Source organism: Cherax quadricarinatus, chromosome 1, assembly GCF_038502225.1.
Source record: "Cherax quadricarinatus isolate ZL_2023a chromosome 1, ASM3850222v1, whole genome shotgun sequence".
NCBI lineage: Eukaryota > Metazoa > Arthropoda > Malacostraca > Decapoda > Parastacidae > Cherax > Cherax quadricarinatus.
In genome coordinates this window covers 28461074-28476629 of record NC_091292.1, presented here as the reverse complement: position 1 = coordinate 28476629, position 15556 = coordinate 28461074, and the positions used below count along the sequence as shown (strand labels likewise).

At 48.8% G+C, this 15556-nt stretch overlaps 1 protein-coding gene across 2 annotated transcripts in view; it reads right to left on the bottom strand.

Annotated features, from left to right (window-relative positions):
• Positions 1 to 15556, bottom strand: part of kug (FAT atypical cadherin kugelei) — a 913302-nt gene that overhangs the window by 674656 nt on the left and 223090 nt on the right. Inside the window, exon 1 of one of the 2 annotated variants that reach the window (XM_053775102.2) lies at positions 1639 to 1660. The exons of the other annotated variant lie outside the window; for it this stretch is intronic. The gene's annotated coding sequence lies outside the window, so the exon portion shown is untranslated. Of the gene's footprint in view, positions 1 to 1638; positions 1661 to 15556 lie in introns of those variants that run through there. 2 annotated transcript variants of the gene reach the window in all.

Below are 15556 nucleotides of genomic sequence, written 5' to 3'. Positions count from 1 at the left end.
TTTCATATAGTTGTTATAACAATATTATTTTACTCATTGAATATAAGATCTGACATAATTACTCCCAGGTCCCTTACATTTTTTAAGTCAAGCTTGAAGGTTTGTCGGTCTTGATGGATGTCAATGTTATACAATTTCTAATATTGTCTTCAAAGGGTGATACAGTCTATTATATATGACTGTGGACTGAATGAAACTTGCTCAATATTTCGGAGGCACCTCACCAATTTTTAGAAAAAAAATCGATGGAAAATATATAGATACGAATATACTTACTGAATTACAGATGACACAAAATTTATAGAATTTAAGTAAAAAATACAGAAACGTGAAATATTTCCTAAGTGAAGTAAAAAACAGTGAAAATGTAGAACATGCATTGTAAGAATGAATCAAAGCTAAGATACGCAAAACTTGCAAGAGCATCAAGCGAGAGATACGGATCTGCCCGTGAGGTATGTTCCTGGAGCATACCTCGAGCGCTGAAGACCTAATGCTCTCGAGGAACTGGTTTGATCTTGGGTGGTCATGTGATCGTCCTAGTATATCTCGTTAAGTTCGCGATTTGGTCTCATTTGATGTTGTTCTTATTGAAGTTGAACCTGTCTGAGTCGCCCTCGTGACTGACCATGTTTCTCTATCCCAGGCCACTGACCACGCAAGTCTGTACCTGTGTTATGTTGTGGGCTAAGAGTGCAGTCTTCCACATCAATACGTCGTGGATAAGGTCCTCATTGTTAGCAAAAAAAAAAAAAAAAAAGTCTAGAGTGTTTTCCAGTCTGGTCAGTTCAGTAGTCTGCTGGCTTAAGGATAATTTACTGCAGAGGCTTAATTCTGTTGCGTGGCACTGCTCATCTAAGCTAGCTCCGGGAGTAGGAAAAACTCTCGAAACTCACAAAAAGTATATGGAATCTGTGTTCACTTTCCAGCTTTCTAATTTAACTTCACTACCCTTGTACTGAAAAAGTTATTTTTATCGTCACAATGACTCATACCTGTGATTGATTTCAATGATTGTTCAACCACCTCGGCCCTGCCTGAAGCCAGGCTTTCCTGATAACTGCTTGATCAACTAAGCTGTTGTGCTAACGGTCCAATGGCACTCATAGTTATCATAACCAGCCTTAATGTCCCCGTGTTCTAGTCCTTCTCAACTGAGAGTCTGTTTCTTTCTAGAAGCTCAGCAACACACGGATGGAAATAAAGAGGGATATATGAAGACGTAGATTGAAGGGATGAATTCAGAGATAGGGGAAAGCTCAAAATGGGGTGAGCTAAAAGATAAGGAAAACTAGAGGAGGTTAATGAAGAGAAAGGATAAGGGAGGAAACCATAAATTACTTTTACATCAAACGTGGAAGCGCAAAACCCGTAGGAGTTATGCAGCAACTAAGGACTGAGAGAGTTAAGAGGAAAACTATATGTCCGTTGTAAATGGCATGGCGCTACCGATAAAGTGTGGAAACGGACACCCGTGTACAGTTCAGAACATTTATTAAAGAAAACGTTTCGCCACGAGTGGCAAAACGTTGTCTTTAATGAATATCTTGAACTATACACAAGTGTCCTTTTCCACAGATCAGATTTCACCCGAAGAAGGAGAGTTAACTCAAAAACCTTAAACCAAGAGTCCCTCACCAGCATCAAAACACTCGTTCTTGAGGGGTTGCGAGTGTCACTTTACCTTGCAGCAGACACCACCTGGCAGCCTCCACAGTACCTGCAAATACAACACCTTTAGTGGTCTGGAAACAAGAAGCATAATTTTATTTTGATAAAGTTGCTTTACGCCTGTACGAGGAAGTTTTGTGATTAAAAGAGAACTTTGACCTGACAAACACCCAGCACTCTGACCTGACAGAACACCCAGCACTTTGACCTGACAGAACACCCAACACTTTGACCTGACAGAACATCCAGCACTCTGACCTGACAGAACACCCAGCACTCTGACCTGACAAACACCCAGCACTCTGACCTGACAGAACACCCAGCACTTCCACCTGACAGAACACCCAGCACTTCCACCTGACAGAACACCCAGCACTTCCACCTGACACAACACCCAGCACTTCCACCTGACACAACACCCAGCACTTCCACCTGACAGAAGCACTTCCACCTGACAGAACACCCAGCACTTCCACCTGACAGAACACCCAGCACTTCCACCTGACAGAACACCCAGCACTTCCACCTGACACAACACCCAGCACTTCCACCTGACACAACACCCAGCACTTCCACCTGACACAACACCCAGCACTTCCACCTGACAGAACACCCAGCACTTCCACCTGACACAACACCCAGCACTTCCACCTGACACAACACCCAGCACTTCCACCTGACACAACACCCAGCACTTCCACCTGACACAACACCCAGCACTTCCACCTGACACAACACCCAGCACTTCCACCTGACACAACACCCAGCACTTCCACCTGACACAACACCCAGCACTTCCACCTGACAGATCATTCAGCACTTCCACCTGACACAACACCCAGCACTTCCACCTGACAGATCATTCAGCACTTCCACCTGACACAACATCCAGCACTTCCACCTGACACAACACCCAGCACTTCCACCTGACACAACACCCAGCACTTCCACCTGACACAACACCCAGCACTTCCACCTGACACAACACCCAGCACTTCCACCTGACAGATCATTAAGCGCTCTTGGCAATACAAAAATTAAAGAACACGCAAAAACATCAAACGTAAAATAAACACCCAGAAAAACTGCTAGCTGGAATAAACACACAATAAACCACACAATAAACCACACAATAAACCACGCAAATGAACACCACGACACCAAGTTAAAATAACCAGCATGTCAACACAATAAAAACAAGTGGGAAAAAACATGGGTATTGTTTTATATCTTTGATGGTATACAATGGCGACACGTTGATAAATAAGACACGTGCAACACCTGTGTATCTTCATTGCTCAGGTGTTGGACATATGAGGTAATATTCTTGATGGAGAACATGGGTTGTGATGGACACATGGTGACGGTTACCTCAGAACAATTTAGCACAGCTAACCATTCTTCCGGTCGCAGACCAGGCCTCCTAGTTGATAACCTGATCGATCTGGCTGTTGGTGGTAGCCGTATGCAGTTCAACGTATGCACCACAGCCCAGCTGATAAAGAACTGATTTGAGGAACGTTTCAAATTTTCCCCTTGAAGACAGGTAGGGGGTCTGTGGGTAATCCCCTTTATATATGAAGGGAGGGTGTCGGAAAGTCCTCAACCCTTTATATTTAATGAGTTATTTTTTAGTGTACTCATTGTACACCTGGTTTTCATTGAGGGCATTTTACACCGTCTATCTAGCCTCCTCATATCGTAAGGATTCATTTCAGTGTGCAGATTTAGAACCAATACCTCCAGTGTATTTAATGAATCTTTCTCGCCTACGTTCCAGGGAGAACAGTGTAACTTCAATTTAGATGTTTGAATTTATGTAAGCAGTGAAGGTTCTCTGTACACACCATTTCGCCTGCCTGTAGTATCTGGTGCTTGCCTGGTAAACCAACCTGGTGGTTTGAAGGACATCATTGGCATGGCATCTCTTGTTTAGACAGTTCTAGTTATCCACCCCTACGAAGGTATGAAAACCACTGAAACAAGTCAGAGGTATGTCACAGGGTGGCAACACTGTCCTTCCGGCTATATTAGTATATTTAATAAAACGAGGTATGGCCCCCAGGGCGGGGGCGGCGCTCCTCATGAAAATTCATGCTCCGGGGAGATTAACCAATTTACGAACCTTTTCGGTGGACATCATAATATTCTTGAGGCGAAAACTCTCATGCATAAATTTTGGCAACACAGTGTTGGTAATTCCCCTCCCCCCCAGGTGTTCCTCTTCCCCCTCCACCTCAGGTGTTGTTCCTCCACCTCAGGTGTTGTTCCTCCACCCCAAGTGTTGTTCCTCCACCCCAGGTGTTGTTCCTCAACCCCAAGTGTTGTTCCTCCACCTCAGTTGTCCCTCCACATCAGGAGTTGTTCCTCCACCCCAAGTGTTGTTCCTCCACCTCAGGTGTTGTTCCTCCACCCCAAGTGTTGTTCCTCCACCCCAAGTGTTGTTCCTCTACCTCAGGTATTGTTCCTCCACCTCAGTTGTTCCTCCACCTCAGGTGTTGTTCCTCCACCACAAATGTTGTTCCTCCACCCCAAGTGTTGTTCCTCCACCCCAAGTGTTGTTCCTCCACCCCAAGTGTTGTTCCTCTACCTCAGGTATTGTTCCTCCACCTCAGTTGTTCCTCCACCTCAGGTGTTGTTCCTCCACCACAAATGTTGTTCCTCCACCCCAAGTGTTGTTCCTCCACCCCAAGTGTTGTTCCTCCACCCCAAGTGTTGTTCCTCTACCTCAGGTATTGTTCCTCCACCTCAGTTGTTCCTCCACCTCAGGTGTTGTTCCTCCACCACAAGTGTTGTTCCTCCACCCCAAGTGTTGTTCCTCCACCCCAAGTGTTGTTCCTCCACCTCAGGTGTTGTTCCTCCACCTCAGGTGTTGTTCTTCCACCTCAAGTGTTGTTCCTCCACCACAAATGTTGTTCTTCCACCTCAAGCGTTGTTCCTCCACCCAAAGTGTTGTTCCTTCACTCCAAGTGTTGTTCCTCCACTCCAAGTGTTGTTCCTCCACCTCAAGTGTTGTTCCTCCACCCCAAGTGTTGTTCCTCCACCCCAAGTGTTGTTCCTCCACCTCAGGTGTTGTTCCTCCACCCCAAGTGTTGTTCCTCCACCACAAATGTTATTCCTCCACCCCAGGTGTTGTTCCTCCACCTCAGGTGTTATTCCTCCACTCCAGGTGTTGTAACTCCACCACAATTGTTGTTCCTCCACACCAAGTGTTGTTCCTCCACCCCAGGTGTTGTTCCTCCACCACAATTGCTGTTCCTCCACCCCAAGTGTTGTTCCTCCACCACAAGTGTTGTTCCTCCACCACAAGTGTTGTTCCTCCACCCCAGGTGTTGTTCATCCACCCCAGGTGTTGTTCCTCCACCCCAGGTGTTGTTCCTCCACCCCAGGTGGTGTTCCTCCACCCCAGGTGTTGTTCCTCCACCCCAGGTGTTGTTCCTCCACCCCAGGTGTTGTTCCTCCACCTCAGGTGTTGTTCCTCCACCCCAGGTGTTCTTCCTCCACCCCAGGTGTTGTTCCTCCACCCCAGGTGTTGTTCCTCCACCACAAGTGTTGTTCCTCCACCCTAGGTGTTGTTCCTCCACCCCAGGTGTTGTTCCTCCACCCCAGGTGTTGTTCCTCCACCCCAGGTGTTGTTCCTCCACCACAAGTGTTGTTCCTCCACCTCAGGTGTTGTTCCTCCACCCCAGGTGTTGTTCCTCCACCCCAAGTGTTGTTCCTCCACCCCAGGTGTTGTTCCTCCACCACAAGTGTTGTTCCTCCACCCTAGGTGTTGTTCCTCCACCCCAGGTGTTGTTCCTCCACCCCAGGTGTTGTTCCTCCACCCAGGTGTTGTTCCTCCACCACAAGTGTTGTTCCTCCACCCCAGGTGTTGTTCCTCCACCACAATTGTTGTTCATCCACCCTAGGTGTTGTTCCTCAACCCCAGGTGTTGTTCCTCCATCCCAGGTGTTGTTCCTCCACCCCAGGTGTTGTTCTTCCACCCCAGGTGTTGTTCCTCCACCACAAGTGTTGTTCCTCCACCCCAGGTGTTGTCCCTCCACGCCAGGTGTTGTTCCTCCACCCCAGGTGTTGCTCCTCCACCCCAGGTGTTGTTCCTCCACCCCAGATGTTGTTCCTACACCACAAGTGTTGTTCTTCCACCCTAGGTGTTGTTCCTCCACCCCAGGTGTTGTTCCTCCACCCCAGGTGTTGTTCCTCCATCCCAGGTGTTGTTCCTCCACTCCAGGTGTTGTTCCTCCACCCCAGGTGTTGTTCCTCCAACCCAGGAGTTGTTCCTCCATCCCAGGTGTTGTTCCTCACCTCCAGGTGTTGTTCCTCCACCGCAGGTGTTGTTCCTCCACCCCAGGTGTTGTTCCTCCACCCCAGGTGTTGTTCCTCCACCCCAGGTGTTGTTCCTCCACCCCAGGTGTTGTTCCTCCATCCCAGGTGTTGTTCCTCCATCCCAGGTGTTGTTCCTCCACCCCAGGTGTTGTTCCTCCACCCCAGATGTTGTTCCTCCACCCCAGGTGTTGTTCCTCCATCCCAGGTCTTGTTCCTCCACCCCAGGTGCTGTTCCTCCACCACAAGTGTTGTTCCTCCACCCCAGGTGTTGTTCCTCCACCACAAGTGTTGTTCCTCCACCACAAGTGTTGTTCCTCCACCCCAGGTGTTGTTCCTCCACCCCAGGTGTTGTTCCTCCATCCCAGGTGTTGTTCCTCCACCCCAGGTGTTGTTCCTCCACCCCAGGTGTTGTTCCTCCACCCCAGGTGTTGTTCCTCCATCCCAGGTGTTGTTCCTCCATCCCAGGTGTTGTTCCTCACCTCCAGGTGTTGTTCCTCCACCCCAGGTGTTGTTCCTCCACCCCAGGTGTTGTTCTTCCACCCCAGGTGTTGTTCCTCCACCCCAGGTGTTGTTCCTCCATCCCAGGTGTTGTTCCTCCACCCCAGGTGTTGTTCCTCCACCCCAGGTGTTGTTCCTCCACCCCAGGTGTTGTTCCTCCATCCCAGGTGTTGTTCCTCCATCCCAGGTGTTGTTCCTCACCTCCAGGTGTTGTTCCTCCACCCCAGGTGTTGTTCCTCCACCCCAGGTGTTGTTCCTCCACCCCAGGTGTTGTTCCTCCACCCCAGGTGTTGTTCCTCCACCCCAGGTGTTGTTCCTCCACCCCAGGAGTTATTCCTCCATCCCAGGTGTTGTTCCTCACCTTCAGGTGTTGTTCCTCCACCCCAGGTGTTGTTCCTCCACCCCAGGTGTTGTTCCTCCACCCCAGGTGTTGATCCTCCACCCCAGGTGTTGTTCCTCCATCCCAGGTGTTGTTCCTCCATCAAAGATGTTGTTCCTCCACCCCAGATGTTGTTCCTCCACCCCAGGTGTTGTTCCTCCATCCCAGGTGCTGTTCCTCCACCACAAGTGTTGTTCATCCACCCCAGGTGTTGTTCCTCCACCACAGGTGTTGTTCCTCCACCACAAGTGTTGTTCCTCCACCACAAGTGTTGTTCCTCCACCCCAGGTGTTGTTCCTCCACCCCAGGTGTTGTTCCTCCATCCCAGGTGTTGTTCCTCCACCCCAGGTGTTGTTCCTCCACCCCAGGTGCTGTTCCTTCATCCCAGGCGTTGTTCCTCCATCCCAGGTGTTGTTCCTCACCTCCAGGTGTTGTTCCTCCACCCCAGGTGTTGTTCTTCCACCCCAGGTGTTGTTCCTCCACCCCAGGTGTTGTTCCTCCACCCCAAGTGTTGTTCCTCCACCCCAGGTGTTGTTCCTCCACCCCAGGTGTTGTTCCTCCACCCCAGGTGTTGTTCCTCCACCCCAGGTGTTGTTCCTCCATCCCAGGTGTTGTTCCTCCACCCCAGGTGTTGTTCCTCCACTCCAGGTGTTGTTCCTCCACTCCAGGTGTTGTTCCTCCATCCCAGGTGTTGTTCCTCCACCCCAGGTGTTGTTCCTCTACCCCAGATGTTGTTCCTCCACCCCAGGTGTTGTTCCTCCACCCCAGGTGTTGTTCTTCCACCCCAGGTGTTGTTCCTCCACCCCAGGTGTTGTTCCTCCACCCCAGGTGTTGTTCCTCCACCCCAAGTGTTGTTCCTCCACCCCAGGTGTTGTTCCTCCACCCCAGGTGTTGTTCCTCCACCCCAGGTGTTGTTCCTCCACCCCAGGTGTTGTTCCTCCATCCCAGGTGTTGTTCCTCCACCCCAGGTGTTGTTCCTCCAGGTGTTGTTCCTCCACTCCAGGTGTTGTTCCTCCATCCCAGGTGTTGTTCCTCCACCCCAGGTGTTGTTCCTCTACCCCAGATGTTGTTCCTCCACCCCAGGTGTTGTTCCTCCATCCCAGGTGTTGTTCCTCCACCCCAGGTGTTGTTCCTCCACCCCAGATGTTGTTCCTCCACCCCAGGTGTTGTTCCTCCACCACAAGTGTTGTTCCTCCACCCTAGGTGTTGTTCCTCCACCCCAGGTGTTGTTCCTCCACCCCAGGTGTTGTTCCTCCACCCCAGGTGTTGTTCCTCCACCCCAGGTGTTGTTCCTCCACCCTAGGTGTTGTTCCTCCACCCCAGGTGTTGTTCCTCCACCCCAGGTGTTGTTCCTCCATCCAAGGTGTTGTTCCTCTACCCCAGGTGTTGTTCCTCCACCCCAGATGTTGTTCCTCCACCACAGGTGTTGTTCCTCCACCCCAGGTGTTGTTCCTCCATCCCAGGTGTTGTTCCTCCACCCCAGGTGTTGTTCCTCCACCCCAGGTGTTGTTCCTCCACCCAAGGTGTTGTTCCTCCACCCCAGGTGTTGTTCCTCCACCCCAGGTGTTGTTCCTCCACCCAAGGTGTTGTTCCTCCACCCCAGGTGTTGTTCCTCCACCCCAGGTGTTGTTCCTCCACCCCAGGTGTTGTTCCTCCACCGCAAGTGTTGTTCCTCCACCCTAGGTGTTGTTCCTCCACCCCAGGTGTTGTTCCTCCACCCCAGGTGTTGTTCCTCCACCCCAGGTGTTGTTCCTCCACCCCAGGTGTTGTTCCTCCACCCCAGGTGTTGTTCCTCCACCTCAGGTGTTGTTCCTCCACCCCAGGTGTTGTTCCTCCATCCCAGGTGTTGTTCCTCCACCCCAGGTGTTGTTCCTCTACCCCAGATGTTGTTCCTCCACCCCAGGTGTTGTTCCTCCATCCCAGGTGTTGTTCCTCCACCCCAGGTGTTGTTCCTCCACCCCAGATGTTGTTCCTCCACCCCAGGTGTTGTTCCTCCACCCCAGGTGTTGTTCCTCCACCCCAGGTGTTGTTCCTCCACCCCAGGTGTTGTTCTTCCACCCTAGGTGTTGTTCCTCCACCCCAGGTGTTGTTCCTCCACCCCAGGTGTTGTTCCTCCATCCAAGGTGTTGTTCCTCCACCCCAGGTGTTGTTCCTCCACCCCAGATGTTGTTCCTCCACCACAGGTGTTGTTCCTCCACCACAGGTGTTTTTCCTCCACCCCAGGTGTTGTTCCTCCACCCCAGGTGTTGTTCCTCCACCCCAGGTGTTGTTCCTCCACCCAAGGTGTTGTTTCTCCACCCAAGGTGTTGTTCCTCCACCCCAGGTGTTGTTCCTCCACCCCAGGTGTTGTTCCTCCACCGCAAGTGTTGTTCCTCCACCCTAGGTGTTGTTCCTCCACCCCAGGTGTTGTTCCTCCACCCCAGGTGTTGTTCCTCCATCCCACGTGTTGTTCCTCCACCCCAGGTGTTGTTCCTCCACCACAAGTGTTGTTCCTCCACCCTAGGTGTTGTTCCTCCACCCCAGGTGTTGTTCCTCCACCCCAGGTGTTGTTCCTCCACCCCAGGTGTTGTTCCTCCACCCCAGGTGTTGTTCCTCCACCACAAGTGTTGTTCCTCCACCCCTGGTGTTGTTCCTCCACCTCAGGTGTTGTTCCTCCACCCCAGGTGTTGTTCCTCCACCCCAGGTGTTGTTCCTCCACCCCAGGTGTTGTTCCTCCACCCCAGGTGTTGTTCCTCCACCCCAGGTGTTGTTCCTCCACCCCAGGTGTTGTTCCTCCACCTCAGGTGTTGTTCCTCCACCCCAGGTGTTGTTCCTCCACCCCAGGTGTTGTTCCTCCACCACAAGTGTTGTTCCATCACCCTAGGTGTTGTTCCTCCACCCCAGGTGTTGTTCCTCCGCCCCAGGTGTTGTTCCTTCATCCCAGGTGTTGTTCCTCCACCCCAGGTGTTGTTCCTCCATCCCAGGTGTTGTTCCTCCACCCCGGGTGTTGTTCCTCCACCCCAGGTGTTGTTCCTCCACCCCAGGTGTTGTTCCTCCACCCCAGGTGTTGTTCCTCCACTCCAGGTGTTGTTCCTCCATCCCAGGTGTTGTTCCTCCACCCCAGGTGTTGTTCCTCCACCCCAGGTGTTGTTCCTCCACCCCAGGTGTTGTTCCTCCACCCCAGGTGTTGTTCCTCCACCCCAGGTGTTGTTCCTCCACCCCAGGTGTTGTTCCTCCACCTCAGGTGTTGTTCCTCCACCCCAGGTGTTGTTCCTCCACTCCAGGTGTTGTTCCTCCATCCCAGGTGTTGTTCCTCCACCACAAGTGTTGTTCCTTCACCCTAGGTGTTGTTCCTCCACCCCAGGTGTTGTTCCTCCGCCCCAGGTGTTGTTCCTTCATCCCAGGTGTTGTTCCTCCATCCCAGGTGTTGTTCCTCCACCCCGGGTGTTGTTCCTCCATCCCAGGTGTTGTTCCTCCACCCCAGGTGTTGTTCCTCCACCCCAGGTGTTGTTCCTCCACTCCAGGTGTTGTTCCTCCACCCCAGGTGTTGTTCCTCCACCCCAGGTGTTGTTCCTCCACCCCAGGTGTTGTTCCTCCACCCCAGGTGTTGTTCCTCCACCACAAGTGTTGTTCCTCCACCCTAGGTGTTGTTCCTCCATCCCAGGTGTTGTTCCTCCACCCCAGGTGTTGTTCCTCCACCCCAGGTGTTGTTCCTCCACCCCAGGTGTTGTTCCTCCACCCCAGGTGTTGTTCCTCCACCCCAGGTGTTGTTCCTCCACCCCTGGTGTTGTTCCTCCACCCCAGATGTTGTTCCTCCATCCCAGGTGTTGTTCCTCCACCCCAGGTGTTGTTCCTCCACCCCAGGTGTTGTTCCTCCACCCCAGGTGTTGTTCCTCCACCCCGGGTGTTGTTCCTCCACCCCAGGTGTTGTTCCTCCACCCCAGGTGTTGTTCCTCCACCCCAGGTGTTGTTCCTCCACCCCAGGTGTTGTTCCTCCACCACAAGTGTTGTTCCTCCACCCCAGGTGTTGTTCCTCCACCCCAGGTGTTGTTCCTCCACCCCAGGTGTTGTTCCTCCACCCCAGGTGTTGTTCCTCCACCCCAGGTGTTGTTCCTCCACCCCAGGTGTTGTTCTTCCACCACAAGTGTTGTTCCTCCACCCTAGGTGTTGTTCCTCAATCCCAGGTGTTGTTCCTCCACCCCAGGTGTTGTTCCTCCACCCCAGGTGTTGTTCCTCCACCCCAGGTGTTGTTCCTCCACCCCAGGTGTTGTTCCTCCACCCCAGGTGTTGTTCCTCCATCCCAGGTGTTGTTCCTCCACCCCAGGTGTTGTTCCTCCACCCCAGGTGTTGCTCCTCCACCCCAGGTGTTGTTCCTCCACCCCAGGTGTTGTTCCTCCATCCCAGGTGTTGTTCCTCCAAACCAGGTGTTGTTCCTCCAAACCAGGTGTTGTTCCTCCACCCCAGGTGTTGTTCCTCCACCCCAGGTGTTGTTCCTCCACCACAAGTGTTGTTCCTCCACCCCAGGTGTTGTTCCTCCACCCCAGGTGTTGTTCCTCCACCCCAGGTGTTGTTCCTCCACCACAAGTGTTGTTCCTCCACCCCAGGTGTTGTTCCTCCACCCCAGGTGTTGTTCCTCCAACCCAGGTGTTGTTCCTCCACCCCAGGTGTTGTTCCTCCACCCCAGGTGTTGTTCCTCCACCCCAGGTGTTGTTCCTCCAGGTGACTGCTAGTGTTTAACGCAAACAAAATTAAGGCTATATTTAAGGTAGGTATCTTCAACAATGAGTGCACTAAGCGAGAACTCAATAAGCTTTAGGGTACCAAGACTCTTCAACATGCTCCTCTTCTGTATAAAGGGAATTGCCAACAAACCTCTACTTATCTTCAAAATGGAAAATGATTGGTTCCTCCAGTCATTTCCTGATCAGCTGGCCTGGAGTGTATTCACCGCACTACACGAGGCGGTCACAAATAACCTGGTTGTCAGACCACTAACCGGGAGCCCACGTCTAGGACCGACCCGGGAAAGTAATCCAAGATTTTGACTTCAGGGTAAGACTCCAGGTAAGACCCCCAGGTTAAGACTCCAGGTAAGACTCCAGGTTAAGATCCCAGGTTAAAATCCCAGGTTAAAATCCCAGGTTAAGATCCGAAATTAAGACCCCAGGTAAGACCCCAGGTAAAGACTCCAGGTAAGACTCCAGATTAAGACTTCAGGTGAGACTTCAGGTTAAGACTTCAGGTTAAGCCTCCAGGTTAATACTCCAGGTAGGAAATAAATCTATCACAAACAAATACTTAAGAGTGAACATCACACTGAACATATACTGAGAAACGTACATCAACCAAGTAACAGTGGTTTAAGAGTAACAGTGGTTTAAGAGTAACAGTGGTTTAAGAGTAACAGTGGTTTAAGAGTAACAGTGGTTTAAGAGTAACACTGGTTTAAGAGTAACAGTGGTTTAAGAGTAACAGTGGTTTAAGAGTAACAGTGGTTTAAGAGTAACAGTGGTTTAAGAGTAACAGTGGTTTAAAAGTAACAGTGGTTTAAGAGTAACAGTGGTTTAAGAGTAACAGTGGTTTAAGAGTAACAGTTTTTTAAGAGTAACAGTGGTTTAAGAGTAACAGTGGTTTAAGAGTAACAGTGGTTTAAGAGTAACAGTGGTTTAAGAGTAACAGTGGTTTAAGAGTAACAGTGGTTTAAGAGTAACAGTGGTTTAAGAGTAACAGTGGTTTAAGAGTAACAGTGGTTTAAGAGTAACAGTGGTTTAAGAGTAACAGTGGTTTAAGAGTAACAGTGGTTTAAGAGTAACAGTGGTTTAAGAGTAACAGTGGTTTAAGAGTAACAGTGGTTTAAGAGTAACACTGGTTTAAGAGTAACACTGGTTTAAGAGTAACACTGGTTTAAGAGTAACACTGGTTTAAGAGTAACACTGGTTTAAGAGTAACAGTGGTTTAAGAGTAACAGTGGTTTAAGAGTAACAGTGGTTTAAGAGTAACAGTGGTTTAAGAGTAACAGTGGTTTAAGAGTAACACTGGTTTAAGAGTAACAGTGGTTTAAGAGTAACACTGGTTTAAGAGTAACACTGGTTTAAGAGTAACAGTGGTTTAAGAGTAACAGTGGTTTAAGAGTAACAGTGGTTTAAGAGTAACAGTGGTTTAAGAGTAACAGTGGTTTAAGAGTAACAGTGGTTTAAGAGTAACAGTGGTTTAAGAGTAACAGTGGTTTAAAAGTAACAATGGTTTAAGTGTAACAGTGGTTTAAGAGTAACAGTGGTTTAAGAGTAACAGTGGTTTAAAAGTAACAATGGTTTAAGAGTAACAATGGTTTAAGAGTAACAGTGGTTTAAGAATAACAGTGGTTTAAAAGTAACAATGGTTTAAGAGTAACAGTGGTTTAAGACTAACAGTGGTTTAAGAATAACAGTGGTTTAAAAGTATCAATGGTTTAAGAGTAACAATGGTTTACGAGGTTGGCAAAACTCAGGAGAGACTTCAGTAAAAAAAAAAAATATTTTTAGGAGTTAAAAAGATTATTTTCTGAAGTATATTCTATAATATTGTACAACCAATCCTTGAGGAAGTTACACAACGTGCGCCAAAAAAATATTGGGACTCACAACACCAGCGTGGCATCCCTGTCAACAGCATTACTAGTGTATATATAAATATATAAATTTCCTATCAATATTTATTGGCAGGCTTCCTGGCCAAGCCTTGAGTCACGTGACCTCCGTTTGAACCGACGCAGCTAGGCCGTAGCCCTCTGCCTCAGACTCGACCAGGCACAGCAGGTGGGCAGACGTGACAGGTTGGGCTCCTCTGCGAATACCAATACAATGCCTCCATAATAATCTAGAGTCGTTGCCTTTGCTACCATCGCTCCTCTAAAGATCCCCCATAACATCCCCACTTGATGAAGTCTGCCAAGATCGACGAGGTCCAAAAGTTTAAAATCTCAATGGACCTGGAACTCAGGCAAATGCACTACAAATAGAAAATAAAGGAACTGAATTTATGGGCCCTGTAAGAGAGAGAAGAATTAAAAAGTGGAGATGATAACGTATAAGATACAAGGAGCAACATATTTGAAATGCTAGGACTAGAGACAAGGGGACATAAACCAAAACCCTAGAAGATCCACAAGGATGTTAAAAAATACTTATTTAATCTTGGGATGACAGGTAAGTAGTAGTAGAAACCGGCACCAAACACATTCAAGAGAGCAGGCACAGATAGGCCCAAAAGAACGGAAACCAGTAAAGCAAATCAACACAGATCGAAGACGAAGCCAGGAGCGTTCACTAGATTCTAGCACACACAAATGAATGAGGACCGGTAGCTGAAGCTCAACCATCATAACCACAGATAAGTTAGCACACGCTGTAAACCTCATCCTCCTTAAAAAAAAAAAAACACTATTGACAAAACGATTTTTAAACTTACAAATAAATCTTGAACTTTCACAAACTTTTTTTTTGCTGCGAGCCTTCAGGAGTTTATTGTGAAAACAAAAACAAAAATTATACAAATGAAAGGCTGGAGAGCCTGGAAGGACTTTCAACTTAAAAAAAAATATTGTATTAAGCAATTTCTGGGACCAACCAACTTGGAGAAAAATAACTCGGGAAGAGTCAACATACTGAAAGTCTCGGTAGCGTTCTTCATGAATGATGGGCGGGGCAAGTACATGCATCATTCACAACCTTGTAAGGCTGTTGCTTGTTTTCCTGCACTATTTACTAGTCATATCTTATGTTGCCATCTACTAGAACATAAGAAAGAACACTGCAACAGGTCTACTGGCCCATGTGAGGCAAGTCCTAGTCACCTTCCGGCTTAAACCAATGACCCACCTAGTCAGGACAGGTCAGGTCACATCCACTTAAGGAAGGAGCATGGCATCAGACTTATCAGCACAAGCTAGTCGGGTCCAACTCATACCCACCCATCCCCAATCATGTATTTATCCAACCTATTTTTAAAGCTACACAACGTCTTAGCTTCTATGACGGTACTCGGGAGTTTGTTCCACTCATCCACAACTCTATTACCAAACCAGTTCTTTCCTATATCTTCCTTAATATGAATTTTTCCAACTTAAAACCATTGCTGCGAGTCCTGTCTTGGCTAGATATTTTTAGCACACTATTTACATTTCCTTTATTCATTTCTGTTTCCCATTTATACACCTCTGTCATATCCCCATTAATTCTAGAGAGTGCAGATTCAGGGCCCTCAGTCTATCCTCATAGGGAAGATTTCTGATACATGGGATCAACTTTGTCATCTTCCGTTTTACGTTTTCCAGTGCATTTCTATTCATTCTGTAAAACGATGACCAGAAATGTGCAGCATAATGTAAATGAGGCCCAACCAAAGATATACAGAGTTGAAGAATAACCTGAGGATTCCTATTATTTATGCTCCTTGATATGAAGTCAAGGATTCTTGTCAACACTTATGCACCGTTATCTTGGTTTTAGATTATTGCTAACCAGAACTCCCAAATCCTTTTTGGAATCAGTAATACTAAGATCAACATTATTTAGTTTATATGTGGCAGGGTTACTTTCTTGTCCAATGTTTAGAACTTTGCATTTGTCTATATTAAACTGCATCTGGCACTTCTCCGACCACTGCATTAGTCTATTCAAATCTTCCTGGAGTGCTCTAGTGTCCTCATTAGAATAAATTAGGCGACCT